The sequence below is a fragment of the Ursus arctos genome, unplaced genomic scaffold, assembly GCF_023065955.2.
Source record: "Ursus arctos isolate Adak ecotype North America unplaced genomic scaffold, UrsArc2.0 scaffold_23, whole genome shotgun sequence".
NCBI lineage: Eukaryota > Metazoa > Chordata > Mammalia > Carnivora > Ursidae > Ursus > Ursus arctos.
The window spans coordinates 31,718,543-31,740,851 of record NW_026622908.1 but is presented as its reverse complement, the minus strand read 5'-3'; the positions used below and the strand labels follow the sequence as shown (position 1 = coordinate 31,740,851).

The 22,309-nt window shown below is 39.0% G+C and overlaps 1 protein-coding gene across 3 annotated transcripts in view; it reads left to right on the top strand.

The window, feature by feature from the left end:
• Positions 1-22,309, top strand: part of CKAP5 (cytoskeleton associated protein 5) — a 107,880-nt gene that overhangs the window by 10,457 nt on the left and 75,114 nt on the right. Inside the window, exon 1 of one of the 3 annotated variants that reach the window (XM_026511987.4) lies at positions 13,547-13,661. The exons of 1 other annotated variant lie outside the window; for it this stretch is intronic. The gene's annotated coding sequence lies outside the window, so the exon portion shown is untranslated. Of the gene's footprint in view, positions 1-13,546; positions 13,922-22,309 lie in introns of those variants that run through there. One more of the 3 variants, XM_044388977.3, reaches the window with a different exon arrangement.

The window sequence follows — 22,309 nt, the reverse complement described above, 5'->3', positions numbered from 1 at the left end:
TGATCTATGGGCTGCAGAATGGATGTTGTGTTCGCAGGCATGCAAAGATCATTAATCTTGTACATCTCCATCAGAGCTCTTAGGTGACTAGGTGCATTGTCAATGAACAGTAATATTTTGAAGATTTTATTTATTTGACGGAGCACAAGTAGGCAGAGGGGGAGAGAGAATCAGGCCCCCTGCTGAGCAGAGAGCCTGATGCGGGGCTCGATCCCAGGACCCTGGTATCATGACCCAAGCCAAAGGCAGACGCTTAACCGACTGACTCATCCAGGCACCCCTGAGCAGTAATATTTTGAAGTGAATCTTTTTTTTTTTTTTTTTTGCTGAGCAGTAGGTCTCAACAGCGGGCTTAAAACATTCAGTAAACTGTTAGAAACAGATGTGCTGTCATGCAGGCTTTGTTGGTTGGTTTATACAGGCAGAGTAGATTTAGCATAATTCTAAGGGTCCTAGTATTTTCAGAATGGTAAATATACATTGGCTTTAACTTAAAGTCACCCACTACGTTAACCCCTAACAGGAGAGTCACCCTGTCCTTTGAAGCCAGGCGTTGATTTCTCCTCTCTAGCTATGAAAGCCATAGGAGGCTTCATCTACATTGGAATCTGTTGTTTAGTGAGGCCACCTTCATTGGTATCTTAGCTAGATCTTGTGGATAACTTGCTGCAGCTTCTCCGTCAGCACTTGCTGCTTCACTTTGCACTTTGATGTTAGGGAGATTACTCTCCTTAAGCCTCATGAACCAGCCTCTGCTAGCTTCAGACTTTTCTGCAGCTTTACCTCTCTTCACAGAATTAATTGAAGAGACTCAGGGCCTTGCTCTCAGTTAGGCTTTGGCTTAAGAGAATGTTGTAACTGGTTCGATATTTTATCCAGACAACTAAAACTTTCTCCATATCAGCAGTAAGACTGTTTGCTTTCTTACCATTTCTGCATTCATTAGAGTAGCACTCTTAATTTTTTTCGAGAATTTTTCCTTTGCATTCATAACTTGGCTAGCTGGTATAAGAGGTCTAGCTTTTGGCTTATCTTAGCTTTGGACATGCCCTCCACACTAAGCTTAATCATTTCTAGCTTTTGATTTAAAGTGAGAAATGTGGGACACCTGGCTGGCTCAGTCAGTAGAGCATGCAGCTCTTGATCTCAGGGTCATGAGTTTGAGCCCCAGTTGGGCATAGAGCCTACTTAAAAAATAAGTAAAATATTAAAGTGAGAAACATGCAAGTTTTCTTTTCACTTAAACATTTAGAGGTCTTTGTAGGGTTGTTAATTGGCCTAATTTTGATATTGTTGTGTCTCAGAGAATAGGGAGGCCTGAGGAGAGAGAGAGAGAATAGGGAGGCTTGAAAGGCCAGTTGGTGGAGCAGTCAGAACCCAACAACCTTTATCGATTAAGTTTGCTGTCTTGCATGGGTATGGTTCATGGTGCCCCAAAACAATTACAAAAGTAATATCAAAGATCACCAATCAAAAAAAAAAGATTACTGATCACAGATCACCAAAACACTGATCATAACAGCACCGTAAGTTTGAAGCATTGTGAGATTGACCAAAATCTGACATAGACAGTGAGTAAATGCTATTGGGGAAATGGTGCCCATAGACTTGCCTGATGCAGGGTTGCCACAAACCTTCAATTTGTAAAAACCACAGTATCTGGAAACTGCAATAAAGTGAGGTATGCCTGTATCAATTTCTCGGGGAGACCTTCCCTGACCCGAGTCTAGATTAGGTGCCTCTGTTAAACCCTCATAGTAGCTGGCCCCTGGGCTACTATACTATTCAACCTATACTTAGCTCGTAGCTGAGTGCCTAACAGTAACCTCACATGATCCGACAAGCAAATGTACTTGTGGGGCAGGGGGAAAACGTGGATGTTAGGGGGGATTCCTAACATGTATAAAGCAAAATCTCATTTGATTTTTACAACATTTAGTTGAAACATCAGGCAAATTGCTTAATCTCTATGCCTCAGTTTCCTTGTCTGTAGAATGGAGATGATAATATTAACTTTAGAGTTTTAAGAATTTAAATGAGTCTGTACATGTGAAGTGCTTAGAATAGTGCCTGGCCCATAGGGAATGCTCCAGAAGTGTGTATTAAATAAGGAACCACATGAAGATCATACTGTTAGGACAGATGATGAAACTGAGGCTCAGCTAGTGTGTGACAAAGCAAGTCTTAGATCTAACTCCAGAGCCCAACATGGCAGGTTTAGATTGAATTTAATCTTGACTGGAGCTCTCTACAATCAGATTTATTGCAAACAACTGTTCTACTGCCATGGCTTTGCCAAAGTCAAAGATTCTAAAATTAAAATTACCCTCTTTCAATAGATTTTATAATAAAAATGGGTAACTAAGAAAACAGCGGCAAAACTCTCATAAAATTTTAAATCTGTTGCTGAGTGTTTTCACACTTTGAAAAAGGGCTTACTTCAGAATTCCATTAAATATATTTTTCTGACATATTTGAAATACACATTCAACATACAAAATTTTATTTATAAATAACTGAAGGAACACATTTATTATATATTTAAGACTTCTGTGGTTTGATGAAATGGCGCTATTTTAGGAATTATGTTAGAGTTCAAAGCACTCTGCTAGATGCTGGGGTAATAAATAAGATTCAGTTCCTTCTTTCAAAGGAGATGTGGTGCCCAAAAAATGTTAAGGGGGAGAAGTGAGGCTTAGTTTATGGGATGAGTATAGACAAAACCAGCTCCAAGTTTCCTAGCTGGAATTTTAAAGTTTTAGAGCTTTTAAAAACATTGAAACTTGTTTTTGTTTTTTGTTTTAAAAAGGAATGGCTAAGGGGCGCCTGGGTGGCACAGCAGTTAAGCGTCTGCCTTCGGCTCAGGGCGTGATCCTGGTGTTATGGGATCGAGCCCCACATCAGGCTCCTCCACTATGAGCCTGCTTCTTCCTCTCCCACTCCCCCTGCTTGGCTAGCTGTCTCTCTCGCTGGCTGTCTCTCTGTCGAATAAATAAAATCTTAAAAAAAAAAAAAAAAAAAAAGGAATGGCTAAGAGGGCTTCTGGGTGGCTCAGTTGGTTAAGTGTCCAACTCTTGGCTTTGGCTCAGGTCGTGATCCTCAAGGTCATGGGATTGAGCCCCACTCAGCATGGAGTCTGCTGTCCCTCTGCTCTGACTTCCGCTCTCTCTCTCTCTTTCTTAAATAAATCAAATCTTCAAAAAAAGAAAGAAAAGGAAAGGAAAGAAAGAAAGACAGACAGACAGGCAGGCTAGGTATTAAAGTGAAAAAGTAAAGTTCTTTGGCCAGCCCCTTAAACATACTTCTTAGAAGTAGTCATTGTTAACAGTTTTCTGTGGATCCTTCCAGAAAATTTATATGTGATTTCAAATATGTACAAAGTTGTATTCGTTTTCTATGGCTTCTGTAACAAATCACCACAAATCTGGTGGCTTTAAACAACAGAAATTTGCTCTTTCACAGTTCTGGAAGCCAGAAGTACACAGTTTAGGTCGGTCTTATGGGGACTAAAATCAAGGCAGGGCCATGTTCCTCCAGAGGCTCTTGGGGAGAATCCCTTCCTTGCCTCTTCTGGTGGTTGTTGGCATTCCTTAGTTTGTGTCACATCGCTTCAGCCTCTTCTAATCTTGCTCCTTCCTGCCTTTATGTGGCCTTCTCTGTGTGTGTTAAATTTCCCTCTCTTTCCCTATTAGAAGGATATATGTGATTGCACCTAGGGCCCATTCGGATAATCCAGGATAATCTCCCCAACTCAAGATCCTTAATTTAATCACATCTACAGCAACCCTTTTTCCAAATAAGGTGAAATTTACAAGCTCTAGGGATTAAAATCTAGCGTCTTTGAGGGTAGTTATCAGCCTACTACCAATGTGTACGTCCCCCTATATGGTTTTACTAAACACAGAAGTTAATTAGACTTCATATACTGTCTTACAATTTTCTTTTTAAAACTTAGTATTTCTTCCACATTAATACTTAGATATTTACTTTAGTCTTCATCATCTGTTTTAAAATAGCTACAGAGTACTTTGTTGAATGGATGAATGTCTCACTTTTTAAAAGTTGTAAAAATACACAATACACAAAACTTACCATTTTTAATTAAGTACATTTTAAATTAAGTACATTCACATTGTTGTGAAACAGATCTCCAGAACTTCTTTTCATCTTGCAAATGTGAGTCTGTACGTTCTCTTTCCCCCTTCTCCCAGCCCCTGATAACCATCATTCTACTCTGTTTCCATGAATTTTACTAGTTTAGATACTTCCTATAAGTGGAATCATACATACAGTATTTGTCTTTTTGTGACTGGTTTATTTCATTTAGTGTAATGTTCTCAAAGTTCATCCATATTGTAGCACGTAACAGGATTTCCTTCCTTTTTAAGGCTTGTATTCCATTGTATGTATATACTACATTTTGTTTATCCATTCATTCTTCAGTGGACATTCGTGTTGCTTCTACTTTTTGGGTGTTGTGAATAGTGCTGCTTTGAACATGGATGTACAAATCTTTTTGAGACCCAACTTTTAATTTTTTTGGATATGTATATGTATGTATGTACATATGTATACACACACTCAGAAGTGGGATTGCTGGATCACATAGTAATGTGGTATTGTATTTTTAATTTTTTTGAAAGACTTTATTTATTTGACAGAGCAAGAGAGCCACAAGCATGGGGAGCAGCAGAGGGAGAGGGAGAAGCAGGCTCCCCGCTGAGCAGGGAGCCCAAACTGGGGCTCCATCCCAGGACGCTGGGATCATGACCTGAGCCGAAGGCAGACGCTTAACTGACTGAGCCACCCAGGCACCCTATTTTAAATTATTTGAGCAATGTATCATTTTCCATAGCAGTTGAACCATTTTACAGTCCTACCAGTGGTGTGCTAGGATTCCTATTTCTCTACATTCTTGCCAATATTTATTTTAGTTTTTTTTTTATGTAGTAAGTGTCTTAATGAGTGGGAGTTGATAATCTCATTATAGTTTTGATTTGTATTTTTGATTTGTGTTTTTCTTTTTTTTTTCTTTCTTTTTTTTTTTTTTTTTTTGAAGATTTTATTTATTTATTTGACAGAGAGAGACAGCCAGAGAGGGAACATAAGCAAGGGGAGTGTGAGAGGCAGAAGCAGGCTTCCTGCCGAGCAGAGAGCCTGATGCGGGGCTCCATCCCAGGACCCTGGGATCATGACCTGAGCCAAAGGCAGACATTGAACGGCTGAGCCACCCAGGCGCCTCTTTCTTTCTTTCTTTCTTTCTTTCTTTCTTTCTTTCTTTCTTTCTTTCTTTCTTTCTCTCTCTCTCTCTCTCTCTCTCGAACACACAGGCTTGCAAGTGGGGTTGGAGGGGAGGGTCAGAGGGTGAGGACAACAGAATCTTAAGCAGGTTCCATGCTCAGTGTGGAACCCAACGTGGGGCTTGATTTCATGATCCTGAGATCGTGACCTGAGCAGAAATCAAGAGTTGGATGTTGGATGTTTACCCGACTGAGCCACCCAGGCACTTATTTATTTATTTATTTATTTATTTGAAAGAGCATGCAGGAGTGGAGGAGGGGGGAGGGCCAAAGGGAGAGAAAGAGAGAGAGAAATCCCAAGCAGTCTCCATGCCCAGTGCAGAGCTACAAGTGGGATTTGAGCTCACAATCCTGAGGTCATGACCTGAGCCAAAATCAAGAGTTGGACACTTACATCACTTAAGCCACCCAGGCACCCCTCGATTTGTAGTTTCCTGTTGATTAGTGATGTTGAGCATCTTCATATGCTGTTGGCCATTTGTTTATCAAACTTGGAGAACTGTCTATTTTAGTCTTTTGCCCATTTTTTAAAGTGGGTTATTTGGGTTGTTGTACAAGTTTTTTGTATATTCTGGTTATTAACCCCTTATCAGATATATGATTTGCAGATATTTTCTTCCATTCAGTAGGTTGCTTTTTTTTTTTTTTTTTGTAAAGTAGGCACTACGCTGAGTGTGGAGCCCAGTGCTGAGGTTGAACTCATGACCCTGAGATTAAGAGTTGATCGTTCAACTGACTGAGGCACCCAGGCGCCCCTGTAGGTTGCTTTTTTACTCTGTTGTGTCCTTTGATGCACAAAAGTTTGTACATTTGATGTAATCCCAATTGTCTTTTTTGCTTTTATTGCCTGTGCTTTGGGTGTCATATCTGAGAAATCATTGTCCATTTCAACGTCATGAAACTCTTTCCCTATGTTTTTCTTCTAGGAATTTTATAGTTTTATATCTTACACTTAGGTCTTTAATAATTTTGAGTTAATTTTTGTATATGGTATGAGATAAGAATCCAGCTTTGTTCTTTTGCATGTTGATGTCCAGTATTTCCAGCACCATTTAATAAGGAGACTTTTTTCCCCCTTGAGTGGTCTTGGCATCCTTGTCAAATAGATCTTTTGACACTGTATATGAGGGTTTATCTCTGGGTTCTCTATTCTGTTGGCCTGTTTGTCTGCATGCCAGTACCACACTGTTTTGATTACTGTAGCTTTGTAATATGTTTTGAAATCAGGATGTGTGAGTCCTCCAACGTTTTTCTTTTTCAAAGTAGTTTTGGCTATTCAGCGTCCCTTGAGATTCCATATGAATTTTAAGATGAACTTTTCTATTTCTGCAAAAAATTCTGTTGGGGGTTTGATAATAGGGATTGTGTTGAATCTTTTGGTAGTATGGACATCTTACAAAGTTTTTCAATCCATGGACATGAGATGTCTTTCCATTTATTTGTGTTTTCTTTCAGCATTGTTTTGTAGTTTTCAGTTTCACCTCCTGATTTAGGTTTATTTCTAACCAAATGGATTTTATTCTTTTTGATGGTATTATAAGTGGAGTTGTTTTCCTTCTTTTTGTTGAAGATTTATTTATGTATTTATTTGAGAGAGAGAGAGAGAGTGAGAGAGCACAAGTAGAGAGGAGAAGGAGAAGCAGGCTCCCCACTGAGCATGGAGCCCAACGCGGGGCTTGATCCCAGAACCCTGGGATCACGACCTGAGCCGAAGGCAGATGCCCAACCATCTGAGCCACCAGGCACCCCTGGAGTTGTTTTCTTAATTTTCAGATTGCTCATTGTTAGTGTATAGAAACACAACTGATTTTTGTGTGTTGACTTTGTATCCTGCAAGTTTGCTGAATATATTCCCACAATTTTCTTTTGTGAAATCTCTAGGGTTTTATACATACAAAAGTCTGTCATCTGCAGACAGAGATAATTTTACATCTTCCTTTCCAATTTAGATGCTGTTTATTTCTTTTTCTTGCCTAACTCCTTTGGCTGAAACTTTCAATATGAAATTGAATAGGAATGGCTAGAACAGCCATCTTTGCCTAGTTCCTGATCTTAGAGGAAAAGCTTTCAGTCGTTCACCATTGAGTATGATGTTAGCTATGGGCTTCTCTTAATGGCCTTTATTATGTTGAGATAGTTCCCTTATATTCCTAGTTTGAATGCTTTTATCATTGAGGGTGTTAAATCTTGGCAAATGCCTTTTATTGTGTCAGTTGAGATAATCATGTGGTTTTTGTTCTTTGTTCTTTTCTTTTTTTAAAGATTTTATTTATTTATTTGACAGAGAGAGACAGGGTGGAAGGGAACATAAGCAGGAGGAGTGGGAGAGGGAGAAGCAGGCTTCCCAAGAAGCAGGGAGGCCGAGGCGGAACTCAGTCACAGGACCCGGGGATCATGACCTGAGCAAAGGCAGATGCTTAACGACTGAGCCACCCAGGCGCCCCTTTGTTCTTTGTTCTTGTAATGAGTTATGGTGTACTATATTGGATGAATTTGGTATGTTGAACCATTCTTGCATTCCAGGAATAAATTCCACTTGGACATGGTGTATAATCTTTTTAATGTGCTGTTGGATTCAGTTTGCTAGTATTTTGAGGATTTTTACATCAGTATTTATCAGCAATATTGTTTTGTAGTTTTCTTACAGTGGCTTTGGCTTTCATATCATGGTAATTCTGGCCTCATAGAGTGAGTTTGGAAGTGTTCTCTTCAATTTTTTGGAAGAGTTTCAGGAGAATTGGTGTTAATTCTTCTTTAAATGCTTGGTAGAATTGTCCAGTGAAGCTGTCTCTCCTGGGTTGTTAATGTGTCACTTTTAAATACCCTTTAAATGATAGTTGATAGTAGTAGGATGTTCAGCTGAGTGTGGTGTCCCGAGTAGAGGCCATGGGAATGCCTGCTCTGACTATGATACTGACTTCTTGGTGCCACAAATTGTGTGCTTAGATGTGTGTGACTAGATGACTCAGAAACTCTCCTTCCCCATACTGTGCATATGGAGAAGGAAATACAGTTCATATTTCTGACTTCTTGAATCAGTGTTTTTAACCTTTACCACATTACTTTCTTTGCCAGGTGTAAGAGACTTATGATTGTGCTTTTTTTTTTTTTTTTAAGATTTTATTTATTTATTCGACAGAGATAGAGACAGCCAGCGAGAGAGGGAACACAGGCAGGGGGAGTGGGAGAGGAAGAAGCAGGCTCATAGCAGAGGAGCCTGATGTGGGGCTCGATCCCATAACGCCGGGATCACGCCCTGAGCCGAAGGCAGACGCTTAACCTCTGTGCCACTCAGGCGCCCCTATGATTGTGCTTTTTGAGTGTTTTGTGTGAATCTCTTCTTTTTGGCTTGGGGAGAAAATCTATTATTACCAGGGTGAGAGTACCTGGAGAAGCTCTCTCCTTTCTTAAAAAACCCACCCTCCCCCCCTTAAAAAAAATTAAAAAGAGAGTGCCTGGAAAAGGAAAATGATGGTAGAAGCTACATGCATGCAGACTGGTTTCAGATTATCACTACAACTGATAGCATTCCTTTGTAGTAATTTAACCAAAAACTGAAGAGAATGAGGTTATGAGATTTTACTACTGAAGTAGAAGCATTTTCCAAACATTTAACATTAGCTGCAGATGTTGTAGTACTGGAGAACTTGGAATTGCAGGCATGCTGTTTATCGTGTATAAATAGTGGTTGTGGAACATTGTCTCATAAAGTTTCAGAGGTGGGAGAGCTGTTGATACAAACCCCTTGTTTTATGCGGGACAACACTAAAGCTACCAAAGATTCTAATGACGCCCCTAAGGTTTCACAACTAGTTAATGGTAGAACAGAGATTTGGAGATTTTCTTCTTTCCAGCCCAGTGCACCTCTCAGATTGGGGGGGAAAAATTGCCTTCCTACACTTCTGCCTGAACACTGTGGTATATAACTTCTTAAATTATAAAATCCTACTAGCAAGAAGCAGAGCTTTTTTTTTTCTTTTATTTTTAAGTTCATGGATGTTATGTTCTAAATTTAATATCCTCCTTGTACTTTTCTTGTTTTCATTTTTATTTTTAGAGGCAGGGGGAAGGGCAGAGGGAGGGGGGAGACAGGGCCCAACACAGGACTCAATCTCACGACCTTGAGATCATGACCTGAGACCAAGAGTCAGTTATTTAACCGACTGAGCCATCCAGGTGCCCTTGTACTTTTCTTTTAAATTTAACCACAAACGTATGTTCCTAAACAGTATATTGTTTGGGTTTATGTAATAATATTGTATGTTCTTTAGTACCAGCTCCTCTCAGCATGGTTTGTGAAATCCATCTGTATTTTTGCTAATCGTTGTCTTCATTTGTTTTCATTGCTCTATAATATCTTTTCTGTGAATATACCACAGCTTATCCATTCTCCTGTCAATGGGTATTTTAATTGAAATATAATTCACATACCATAAAATTTATCCTTTTAACAGGTACATACAATTCAGTGGCTTTTTAGCATATTCACATAATTGTGCAATCATCACTATCTAATTCCAGAACATTTTTATCATTCCAACAAGAGATTTCATACCCATTAGTAGTCATTCCTCATTCCCCCTTTTTCTTTCTACCCACCCCTGCCCCTGGCAACCACTATTCTACTTTCCCTGTGGATTTGCCTAACCTGGGCATTTCATAGGTCAGAATCATCCAACATATGGCCGTTTGTGCCTGGCTTATTTCACTCAGCATGATGTGTTCGAGGTTAACCCATGTTGTAGCATATATGGCTATTTCAGTCCTTTTTATGGCTGAGTGATATTCCAGTGTGTGGGTATATCACATTTTGTTTACCCTTTCATCAATTGATGGATTTGGGGTTGTTTCCCATTTGGGGCTATTATGACTAATGCCGCTATTAACATTTATGTACGAGTTTTTGTGTGGACATAATGCTCAATTCTCTCGGTAATGGGTTGTTAATAGAAGCATTTTCCAAAATGGATATATACCAGTTTCTTCATGCTCATCAACAATGTATCAAAATTCCAGACCCCCTTTTTAAAGCATTTTTTTGTAATAGTGGACAAAGTATTTATGATAAGTTTTTAAATATTTTCTTGAAGCTTCCTTTTGCTTCCTAATCTAAAGAGAATTATACTTTTGATAAAGATGTTTAATATGATTGTTGATGCTGTGGATAAACTCATCTGAATGTTGGAAAACCAGTTCCACTGATAGATATATAATACATGCTTTGGTTTGTTCTGTTTACCAGGAGTACTTTTTGTTTGGCCTTGTAGCTTGTTGATCCAGATAAAATGACCAGATTTGACTCCTCATAGATGGGATTTGAAAGAGTAATTTTCACTGATATTTCTCTTTGAAAGTGTTATAAAGTAGCATTTAAGATTCATACCAAATGATCAGTGACTGGTTTGTAAATGGAAGAGTACTTTACAAACCATTAACACTAAATTGTGGAAAGAACTGGCTTTAATTCATAGGTGTAAAAGTACAGAGCCATACTAGAAATTAGTACTAAGTAATAATCGAGTTACGCTTGAACTCTCAGACGTTGCTGGTGGGGAGGAATGCAAATTGCTCATATAGCCATTTTGGAAAACAGTTTGACGATTACTTATAAAATTAAACATATACTTACCATACCACCCAGCATTCCCACTCCTGGCTATTTGCCCAGCAACGTTCATATAAAAATCTATAGCAGTTTTTTCCTAATTGTTAAAAGCTAGAAACAACCCACTTGTCCTTTAACTGGTAACATGGATGAACAAAATGTGTTAGATGATACAATGGAATATTACTCAACAATAAAGAGGAACAGATTACTGATTTGTGTAACAACATGGATGATCTCAATTGTATTATAAGTGAAAAAAGACTACACACTGTATGATTTTTTTTAAATGACATTGTGAAAAGAAAAAAAAAAAAAACCTGTAGGAACAGCATGCTGATCAGTGGTTGTGGGGAGTGTTGACTACAAAGGAGCACCAGGAAGAATTTTGGGCTGATGGAGATGTTCTTAATTGTGGTTATGGATTCTCTGTGTCTGCCAAAATCATAGAACTATGTACTAAAAAGAGTGAATTTTACTATATGTAAGTTATACCTCAGTAAACCTTACTTAAGAGCTCTCAGCTTGGGGAGTCTCTCCTCTTCTGTATATAATATTCATTAAACCATTTCCTTAAGTTTCTAAGTTGCCATGTTAAGTAGAAGACTACTGATTGATAATTTGTTTAATTATGAAGGTTTTACGTGTCCAGTTTGCTCTTTTCATGGTATAGTAAAGAAAAAGCAATAACCAAAATAAGATGGGCTATGTTTAGACTGATATTTGGTAAAATATCTAAGAATTATTCAGGAATATTTATATAAAATGTGCATTTGGGACAAAAGATATAAATCCCTATAATAATAATCTTGACCTCTGATGTCTGAGACGAGCTGTACAATTAGTGGATTATTTTTTCCTCTCTCTCTAAATTTTTAATTCACTAACAAGCACAGCACTGGGTATTATCCATTTGTGTGTGTGCATGCACACATATATTCACTGTGCTATGCTTTTTGACGGTTATCTAGACTCCTGTCTCAAAGAAAGTGTTGGTCCTAATTTTTGTGATAAATATTTATTATTAAGTATTCATTTTGTATCAAACTGGGAGAAAAGGATGATTAGGATACATTCTAGCCCTTGCCCTTGAGGTGCTCACAATCTAATGGGGAGGCTGATCTGCAAACCGTTACCCTCAGAGTAGTGTAATATGCTTCATGGGGATAAAACGAAAGGTCTTAATTACCTAATTCAAAACTATCATTCACAGTTAGATGCACTTTAAAATGAGACTTTCTTGGCAGTTCAAAATCACACTATTTCTTTTTTTTTTTTTTTTTAAGATTTTATTTATTTATTTGACAGAGAGAGAGACAGCCAGCAAAGAGGGAACACAAGCAGGCGGAGTGGGAGAGGAAGAAGCAGGCTCATAGTGGAGGAGCCTGATGTGGGGCTCGATCCCATAACGCCGGGATCACGCCCTGAGCCAAAGGCAAACGCTTAACCCCTGTGCCACCCAGGCGCCCCCCAAAATCACACTATTTCTTATCTGAATCTATTTCTCTTCCTGTCAGCCTGAACCTAGAATTCTCTAAGATCTTCTGAGACCTTGTAACCTCAGTCTGTTCCGTAGTAAACAGACCAGTCTTCATGCCTGTTCTTCAGAATCTATATTTCCGCTTGAACCCATGTTTGAGATGGAGAATGTTAGGGCACTTACAAATGGTCTTTCACGTCACTAAATTGATTCCCATACTTGTTTGGTGGTAGTTTAAGGCTTTGTAAGATGTGTTTATTCATCTAGATTAGGTGGAAGAATATAGGCTTGGTAAACACATAAATCTCTTTCCTGATGGTATGAGACACAAAATGCAGTCAAACCTTGTAAACTGAGATTGAGGAAAAATTGCTCCTATGAAAAGAAAATTAAAACTCATTGACAACCTATGTAGAGCTCAGAGACCATTACTTAACTCCCTGAGATAGTAATCCAGTTTCTAGTACAGTTTTCTCAAGAACTCTTCATATTAAATTGGATGGCTGCACATCACAAGTGTATTTGCATGTAAGATTTCTTTATCTACATAGACAAGTTGTGAATTCTTGGTCAGTTTTTTAATTCTTGTAACAATTCTTGGCACGTTTTGCTCGCGAGAATGAGAATGTTTTCCATTTCACTTCCTATTACCGTCCTACCCATCTTCTGTCATTGTCTGGGATTTCTCATGTGGAGAAGGAAGGCAGTAAAAGGGCAAGGTGAAGCAATGCAGGCTGCCAGAATTCCTTTCTGGGCCTTTCAGTTACCATTTGAAGAATACTAACTGCTCAAATTAATGGAATAAGCAGCTTACATAATGGGAGCTATGGATTTACCCTGATGCTTTGCCTATTGCCTGCAGCAATTTTTTTTCTTCCCTGGAGGAGGGATTAGGATTGTGATGGTAGGAACTGGTCATCTCCTTTGTTTCTGGAACATTGCCTGTGTTGCCACCAAAGAAGAGGCCCACCCAGCCGGGGTGGAGCCTTCCCAGTTGGTCCTTCATTTGCCTCATGCGTTGGAAACCCTGTGGGCTGGAAGAAGCACCCTGAGTCCTGCAGACCTCTGGGCGAAGGTGCGGCCCCTTTAAGCCTTGAGTGTGTGCCGGGAGGGGATTGAGGTGGGGCGGACACTCTGACAGCGAGCTCTGGGCCCCGCCCCCGGAGGAGGCGTTTCCCAGCGGCCCTCCGCACCAATGCCGCCGCGGCCCGCCGGGTATTCCTGCTGATTTTGCTCGGACCGTAGGGCCCCCCAGACCTCTCCCTGCTCAGGGAGCGTAAGTGTCAAACTGCGGGCGAGGGTCAAGCATCCTGTGCCCATGCCGGAAGTCCTGGTGGACAGTGCAGGGGACTTTCCTGGCCTATCAGAGGCTTAGGCTGCGAAAGAGCGTAAACAATGCCGGCTGCAGTGAGCTAAAGCCTGGGGCATCTGCTCTACTTCTGGGTGGTGACAGCAGCCCTAGGGTGCTTGTTTGGATTTGCAGTGGTTGAGCGGTGTCCACGACCCGGCTTTGCCCCAGCCTGGTTCCTACTTGGGGTGAGGAGAGGGTTGCTTTTACCCGAGTATATATAACCCCATTGAGCTGGATGGGTGGAGCTGGATCTCGTGTCCTGGGCCTTGGGTCCTTCGCCTGGGATTTGGAGACCTGGGTAGTTTAGGGATGAGTAAGCATTAGATTTTCAGCTACCGTGGTGCAGTTGAGCAGTAACTGTGGAAGTTGACCTAATTCACAGCCGGGTTTAGCTTTCCATCTCCCCAGAGGCCTGTGTTGGTGTGGGTACCCCTTTTGGAGACATTAACAGTGATCGATTACTAGGAAGAGTCTAGTTAGTCTTCAGTCTTCTGTCCTGCTGATATGAATAGCAGGATGTGTAAGAGACAGCTCAGAGACAGCTCTTTACCCCTTCCCCTTCAGAGGGAATTTGTGAGAGGCCACCATCCCAGGATGAGGGCAGCAAGCACACCCAAGTTTGCTGAGATAACCTGCTAGAGAAGCCATTCAGATTTCTGGCCTCCTGATAATGCAGAATAGTCCAGCAAGAGGTTAATACTTGTCCTTGTTAATGGGAATTACTGGAGGCAGTAAAGTTTTTTAAATTAGATGGAAGGGCTTGTCATTTTGTTACTGGTTACTTAGAGATGAGCTTTTGTCTGGCTTGGCCACCTTATAAAAATTTTAAATTTTCTATGACAGTTACATAATTGTTATGCTTCTTTAGTCCATTTGTCCTTTCGATACAAGGTTTGAGTAAAGCTTTCTGGGCTTGTATGTGTATTCTGTTTTATCCCTGTATTATAATAATTATTTTTGGGGGGTGAGTCTATTATTATACTTCAAAGGGGTTGCTTTTTGAGTGGGCAGAAATTTTCCTCAAACTTCCCTCACACTTATTCTGTGGTGTTGCAGTAGCATTTCCTTAGCCAGAAGTGAGAGTCCAGGAATGGTAATCAGATCCAGATCTCTTGTATTGTGATAGTGAAGAGCTTTTGTAGGTCAGGAGCTTGGGAATTAGCCATAAAATAGTTTCACTGCCACAGCTTCTTCCGAAGTAGAAAGCTAAAACAGTCTGTTCAGTAGCTGTGTAGTTATTCTTATAGACTGTCAAGTTACAGGAACTTAAAATAAAAAGATACTACACTTGGACCCATGAGTGGTGCGGTACGGCAGAGTTGGTGGACTAAGAGAAAGGAGATAGAGATTGTAGGCCCAGCTCTAACATTACTCATGACTTAATCTCTTGGTGCCTTACTTTTAGCTGGTTGATGAATGAGAAAATGCATAGATTGCTTGGGTCTGTATGTTATAATAATACATAATGCATACTTAATAGGTAATTTGTTACTTAATTAAATACTATACTGGAAAATCAGTTTGAAATTTATTCTAAGTTCTGCCTTTATGTATGACCTTGGAAACATTTCTTAACCTCTGGTCTAAAAATAATTACGTCTAAACCTTTTTCAGCAGTAGTGTGGACTGTATGGTATTTTGAGCTCTTTGGAAGATGTTTTAGATACAGCAATGTTATAAGATTATAATATTTCTGTAGAACAGATTTATTTTATCTGGCTTCCTTATCTTTTCCTCTGTTTCAGGCCAGGGTAAAGCCTCTGTGTATAATTTGAAAGTATGAACATTTGTAGTATGGACTAGATTGAATGAACCATAGTAAGCATCATATATAGTTCAAATTAATTTTATTAATGCATCTCTTTGTTGACAACTTTATTCACTCTTGAAGCATCAAACCTTGCTGTGTAATGACTTGGTTTCCCATGTCCGTGTTTATAAAATCCAGAATCGTCTGTTTAATCCTGGGGCTACATTTCCAACCACTTGAAGATCATATTTCTCAAGTCTAAAACCAAACTCATCATATTCCTCACCTCTTCTCTAGTCCCCCAAAATAAACAATCCAGAACTACTTCTGATATTTTTCTGTCATTAGCCCTACTGTTTTCCCAGTCACCTAGACTGGAGTCTCCTGCTAGACGACTTCTGCTCCCGCATCCTTACTTGCTAAGGCTTACTGATTTTACTTCTTTAATGTAACTCCCTTCAGTCCCCCTGCCCATCCTTTCCATTCCTAAGACCCCTCTGGCTCCAGTTTATCTTTGTCTTAGAGTACTGTGGTAATTTCCTATCAAGATTCTATTTTTCTCTCCCTTTCAATCCATTCTACCTAGATTTATCTTTCCGAAGTAGGTAGAATCATGTCATTGGCCTGCTTCAGTCATTAGCATCTTCTGCTGTTTAGCCTAATATTCAAGATTCTATATGATCTGACCCTAGTCTACTTCTTATCTTAGACTATAGTAAATGGAGCCATTCATTGTTCTCTGAACATGCTCTGTACTTTCCTATCTCCAAGACTTTGCCTTTCTTTTTTTCTCAGCCTAGAGTATCTCCTCTTCTACTTCAGTTTGTTTGTCTGCTTTTTTGAAAATCCGGCCTGTCATTCATCACTGAGTTCAGATGCCATCCTTTCTGTGAGATTTTCACTGACCATTCCTCACTCACTGGTGGTTAATCCTATTTCGAACTCCTCTAACTCTGATTTATGCCTTGCTCAAAGCACTGTCCACACATAATGTATTTTGTATTATGATTATTGGTTTAGACTTCTTACTTGTACCCCTGTGAACTTAGGTACATCATGGTTTGCCCATAGGGAAATTCAGTGAATGTGAATGCTTAAGGTAAAATTGAAATAGAGTAGTTCCTTATTATTAGACCTTGGTATTAGAAAGGACTCTAATCTGTGCAGCCAACCCATGCACATGTTAAATGATCATTAGCTTGAACAAATCATTCTTATCTTTCTTATCTCTTAAGGCCTTTTGTTAGTAAACTTTGTTTTTTGGTTTTTTTTTTAAAGCAGCATTTTTGTTTTGTTTCATTTTAAGATTTTATTTATTTATTTGAGAGAGAGAGAAAGAGCACAAGGAGGGAGAGGGAGAAGCAGGCTCCCTGCTTTACAGGGAGCCTGATGCAGGGCTTGATCCCAGGACCTTGGGATCATGACCTGAGCCGAAGGCAGACGCCTAACCAACTGAGCCACCCAGGCACCCCTAAAAAGCAGTTTTAATGAAATATAATTTACATATCACTCACCATTTAAAGTGTATAATTCAATGGCTTTTCTAGATTTGTGCAATCATCACCACAATTTTAAAACATTTTCATTACCCCAAAAAGAAATCCTATATTCCTTAGCTTTCACCCTTTTATTTATTTTTTATTTATTTATTTTTTTAAAGATTATTTATTTATTTATTTGACAGAGATAGACAGCCAGCGAGAGAGGGAACACAAGCAGGGGGAGTGGGAGAGGAAGAAGCAGGCTCCCAGCGGAGGAGCCCGATGATGTGGGACTTGATCCCAGAACGCCGGGATCACGCCCTGAGCCGAAGGCAGATGCCTAACAACTGCGCTACCCAGGCGCCCCTACTTAGCCTTCACCCTTTTAATTTCCCCAAACACTTCAGTCCTGGGCAAACACTGATCTACTTTCTGTGTCTTATAGACTTTCCCATTCTGGACATTTCATATGAATGGAATTATTTAATATGTAGTTCTTTGTAACTGGTTTCCTTTGGTATAATGTTTTCAAGATTGATCCGTGTTATAGCATTTACCAGTACTTCATTTCGTGTGTGTGTCTGTGTGTGTGTGTGCGTGTGTGTGTGTAGTAAAATACATACAACATAAAATTTACCATCTTAACCATTTTTAAGTGTGCAGGTCACTGGTATCAGGTACATTCATATGTTGTGGAACCGTCACCACCATCTACCTCCATAATTTTTTTCATTTTGGAAAACTGAAGCTTTATACTCCAGTCCACCCATTCACTGACAAGAACCGTTCTCCTTTATGTCTCTGATTTTGACTACCTCATTTAAGTGGAATCATACAGTATTTGTCTGTTTGTGGCTGGCTTATTTCATGTTAGCATAATGGCCTCAGGGTTCATCCAGGTTATAGCATATGTCAGAATTTCTTTTTAAGTCTAAATAATATTCCATTTTATGTGTATTCTACGTTTTAGCTATTGTGAATAATGTTGCTATGAAATGAACATGGGTATACAAATAATGTCTTTGAGACCCTGCTTTCAATTTTTTTGGGCATATACCAAGAAGTGGAATTGCTGGGTTATTTGGTAATTCTGTTTCTTATTTTTTGGGAAACTGCCATACTGTTTTCCACAGCAGCTGTACCATTTTACATTCTTTTTTTTTTTTTTAAGATTTTATTTATTTATTTGAGAGAATGAGCTGGTGAGAGCTAGCATAAGCAGCAGGGGGACTAAGAGAGGGAGAGGGAGAAGCAGACTCCCTGCTGAACAGGGAGCCTGATGCCGCCGTGGTCCCAGAACTCCAAGATCATGACCTGAGCCCAAGGCAGATGCTTAACCAACTGAGCCACCCAGGCACGCCCCCCCCCCCCCCCGTTTACATTCTTAAGAACAGGGTTCTTTACAAGGGTGTCAATTTCCCCACATCCTTGTCAACACTTGTTTTTTTGTTTTGTTTTGCTCCGTTTTGTTTTGATAGTAGCCATCTTAATAGGTGTGAGGTGATATCTTACAGTTTTGATATGCATTTCCATAATGATTAATAATGTTGAGCTTCTTGGGGCGCCTGGGTGGCACAGCGGTTAAAGCGTCTGCCTTCGGCTCAGGGTGTGATCCCGGTGTTCCGGGATCGAGCCCCACGTCAGGCTCCTCCTCTATGAGCCTGCTTCTTCCTCTCCCACTCCCCCTGCTTGTGTTTCCTCTCTCGCTGGCTGTCTCTATCTCTGTCAAATAAATAAATAAAATCTTTTAAAAAAAAACAATGTTGAGCTTCTCATGTGCTTATTGGACATTTGTAGATCTTCTTTGGAGAAGTGTCTAGTTAAGTCCTTTGCCCATTTTTTAATTGGGTTGCTTGTTGTTGAGTTTTAGGAGTTGGTTTTTTCTAGAGCGGGCTCAATCCCACGACCCCGAGATTATGACCTGAGACGAAATCAAGAGTCAAGCAGTTAACTGACTGAGCCACCCTGGCACCCCTTAGGAGTTCTTTATAGTACTTCATTTCTTGTTATTATTGAATAATATTTCATTGGTATGGATTTACCTTTTTTTTTTTTTAATCTGTTAATCAGTGGATGGACATTTGGGTAGTTCCCATTCTTCGGCTGTTGTGAATGTTAGTTTGGTTTCAGTTTGCTGTGTATATTGAAAACAGTACAACATTCCTCTAAAGAAAATATTTGGCATTTAACTTATGTGACTTTTCATGAAATTGTTACATTTTATTCTATATGTATTTCATTTTATACTGATTCTGAGGTTACTCTTCTTTACTTCCTGTATTTGTTCTGAAATGTTCCCAAGGCCTTTACTTTCCTTTGTGATAATGGGTAAAATTTGCAGATAGAGGCAAAGTTCAGCTTTCAAATAAGCGGTGACTTTAATGATCCCTTCTCCAAATGTTCTAGAATTATAGTCAAATTTAGAACTAATTTGAATTATAGCCATCATAGTTCACCATCCTTTTGCTTTTTATTAATCTCAAGGAAAGATTTTCTTTATCAGTTGGTAGAGCCATCTCAATGGAATGGGGTGGGGCGGGGTGGGGGGGGGAATGGGGTTGGATTGCATGAACAATTCCAAATTAAATTACAATTCAAACTGTAGTTATTCCCCTCTTATCCAAAGGCAGGTTAACAGTGTTTAAGGCCCAGTTGGGTAGTTAGACTTGATTATTTGGCAGCTGCTGATTCGGGATGATTCCCCCTTAAATTTTAAATTTTAATATCTAAATTATGTAAGTCCTTTTGGAGGCAGATAAACTTGTTTTTCATGTTATGCTCATTTACTCTTTATATTTTCTTTTCTTTTCTTTTTTTTTAAGATTTTGTTTATTTATTTGACAGAGAGAGAGTACAAGCAGGGGGAGAGGGAGTGGGAGAAGCAGGCTGATGAGGGGCTGGATTCCAGAATCCTAAGATCATGACCTGAGCCGAAGGCAGATGCTTAAACAGACTGAGCCACCCAGGCGCCCCTACTCTATATTTTCTTTCTTTTTTTCCCTCTATATTTTAACTGAATTAAATAATCACCAAAATAAATCTTATTATTTATAAAGTTTGAATAGTTTTCACTATAGATAATCTAGAAACCATATGTAGGTAAATTGTAAGAATTTCACCAAAGTAGGATTCAAGAAATCTCTCCTAGACCAGTCTCTCCCACTTAGGTGACCTTGGGTAAGACACTGAACCTCTGTTTCCTTATATGTAAAAAGAGGACAATTATATTTGCTTTATCCCATGTTGTTCTTTGTGATTTTTTGAGCATTGTGAGAATAGAGATTGAAAAAAAAAAGCTCTTGCTCAAGGGAGTCTTACAGTTTAGTAAGGAAGAGCTGCATAACTACAAATAATACAGAAATGAAAGAAAACCCAATGAAGTAATAAAATTGTGCTTGCATTTACATTGTAAAATACATAGAAGTGGTTAAATGTCTTCCTCACTAGATTCTCAAATAAGAAAATTATTGTAGAAATACTTATAAAATATGAAGTACTATTGAGATATATGATTGGTATTAACTGTTTTAAGTAGGGATTTTGGGACTAATGTAAATAGTGCCCTAAAGTCTTTGAACGTAAGGAGACTTCATGTGATCATAGAATTTGAAAGGTTGTAGACCAAGAGATTTTAACCTGGGATTATAAAATTCAGGGATTCTTTGAAATTGGAAGGAAAAATAATGGCATCTTTATTTTAACTAACCATGTAACTGAAATTTTAGCTCTTTCTTCCATTAAGAATGTAGACCATAAGTCACAATGTTAGAAGGATGCGTGTATTGTCACCAATAGAAATAATTTTCATAATCACATGATGTCATACAATATATCAAAATATTTTTGTTCATTAGAACTTCAAAATTATAGTAATTATTAAACCTGCTAGATTTTATTTAATGTATTAATGGAGAAATTAATATATTCACATTTTAAAGTAAATATTTTGATAACATTTGATTAATTATTTTAAAATAATTTGGCATAATCTTACGTATTTTATGCATTAAGAATTATTCTGGGGGTGCCTGGGTGGCTCAGTTGTTAAGCAACTGACCCTTGATTTCAGCTCAGGTCTTGGTCTCAAGGTCATGAATTTGAGCCCTATGTTGGGCTCCACACCTAGCTTTAAAAAAAGGCCTATACATTATGTGTAATATATTTTTATTTTGTTTCTTAAGATTTTATTTATAATTATTTGAGAGAGAGAGAGATAACGAGTAGGGGGGAAGGGTAGAGGGAGAAGCAGACTCCCCTCTGAGCTGGGAGCCTGACTTGGAAATTGATCCCAGGACCTTGAGATCATGACCTGAGCTGAAGGTAGACAGTTAACTGACTTGAGCCACCCAGGTGCCCCTATTTTACTTTCTTTCAAACATTTGACTTATGACTTGTGTTAATGAATATATCATTTTCAAACAACTGTTACGAGTAAAATGCTGACTAAATGCATTTTGGGGTATTTGTGTTTGTTCTTTTAATCCTATAGAATTAAAAAATAAAGTCAGTTGTAATTTAGAAATGAAGTAAGTATTTTCAAATTAGGAACGCCAAATACTGATAAATTGGTAAATTGCTAACATTTATTGAGTCCTTGCTAGATGCCAAGTACCTAGTCTAAGAGTTTTAGATGGACTAACTCCTTTAATCCCCACAACAACCCTGTGAGGTAGGGTTATCCCCTACCATTATCCCCACTTTACACACAAGCATGCTGAGGCAATATACATTTCCCTAAGTAATTTACACAGGGTCTCCTCTTAAGCGGTGGTTCTGAAGATACAGAATTCTTTTTTTTTTATTTAGATTTGCAGATAGAAATAGAAGGTAATAAAGTTTTCTCAAGTTTGATAAAACTGTTAGTGCTTTTTGGATTATTGTGGATTTTTGGTGTGGATTATTGTGTGCTTTTTGGATTATCCCCAGCAGACATTTATTGATCATTTTTTATGTTCCAGGCAGTGTGCATGATGGTGGATTGAGGGGTACATCTACCTGTGCTATAAATGCTGGTGTCATCTGAACTCTGTCCTGGACCTTCTTACTATGTACTCTTCCTCAGTGCTATGGTCCTTCCCCTTGGTTTTACTTACATTTATCTACTGATAACTTCTAAATTTTTATCTCCAGGCCAGATCTCTCTCTTGAGCTCCAGGCTTAAATCTCCAGATGCTGCACTCATCTACACTTGTGTGTGTCTCAAACAGCTTGTCCAAAACTTCATCTTCCTCCTTCTCTACATTCACTCTGTAAGAACATTCTTTAACACTCCTTATATCTCTAAAATCCATCCGTTTTCCTCTCTCTGCATTGCTACTATCCCTAGGTCCAGGCCTTTGATC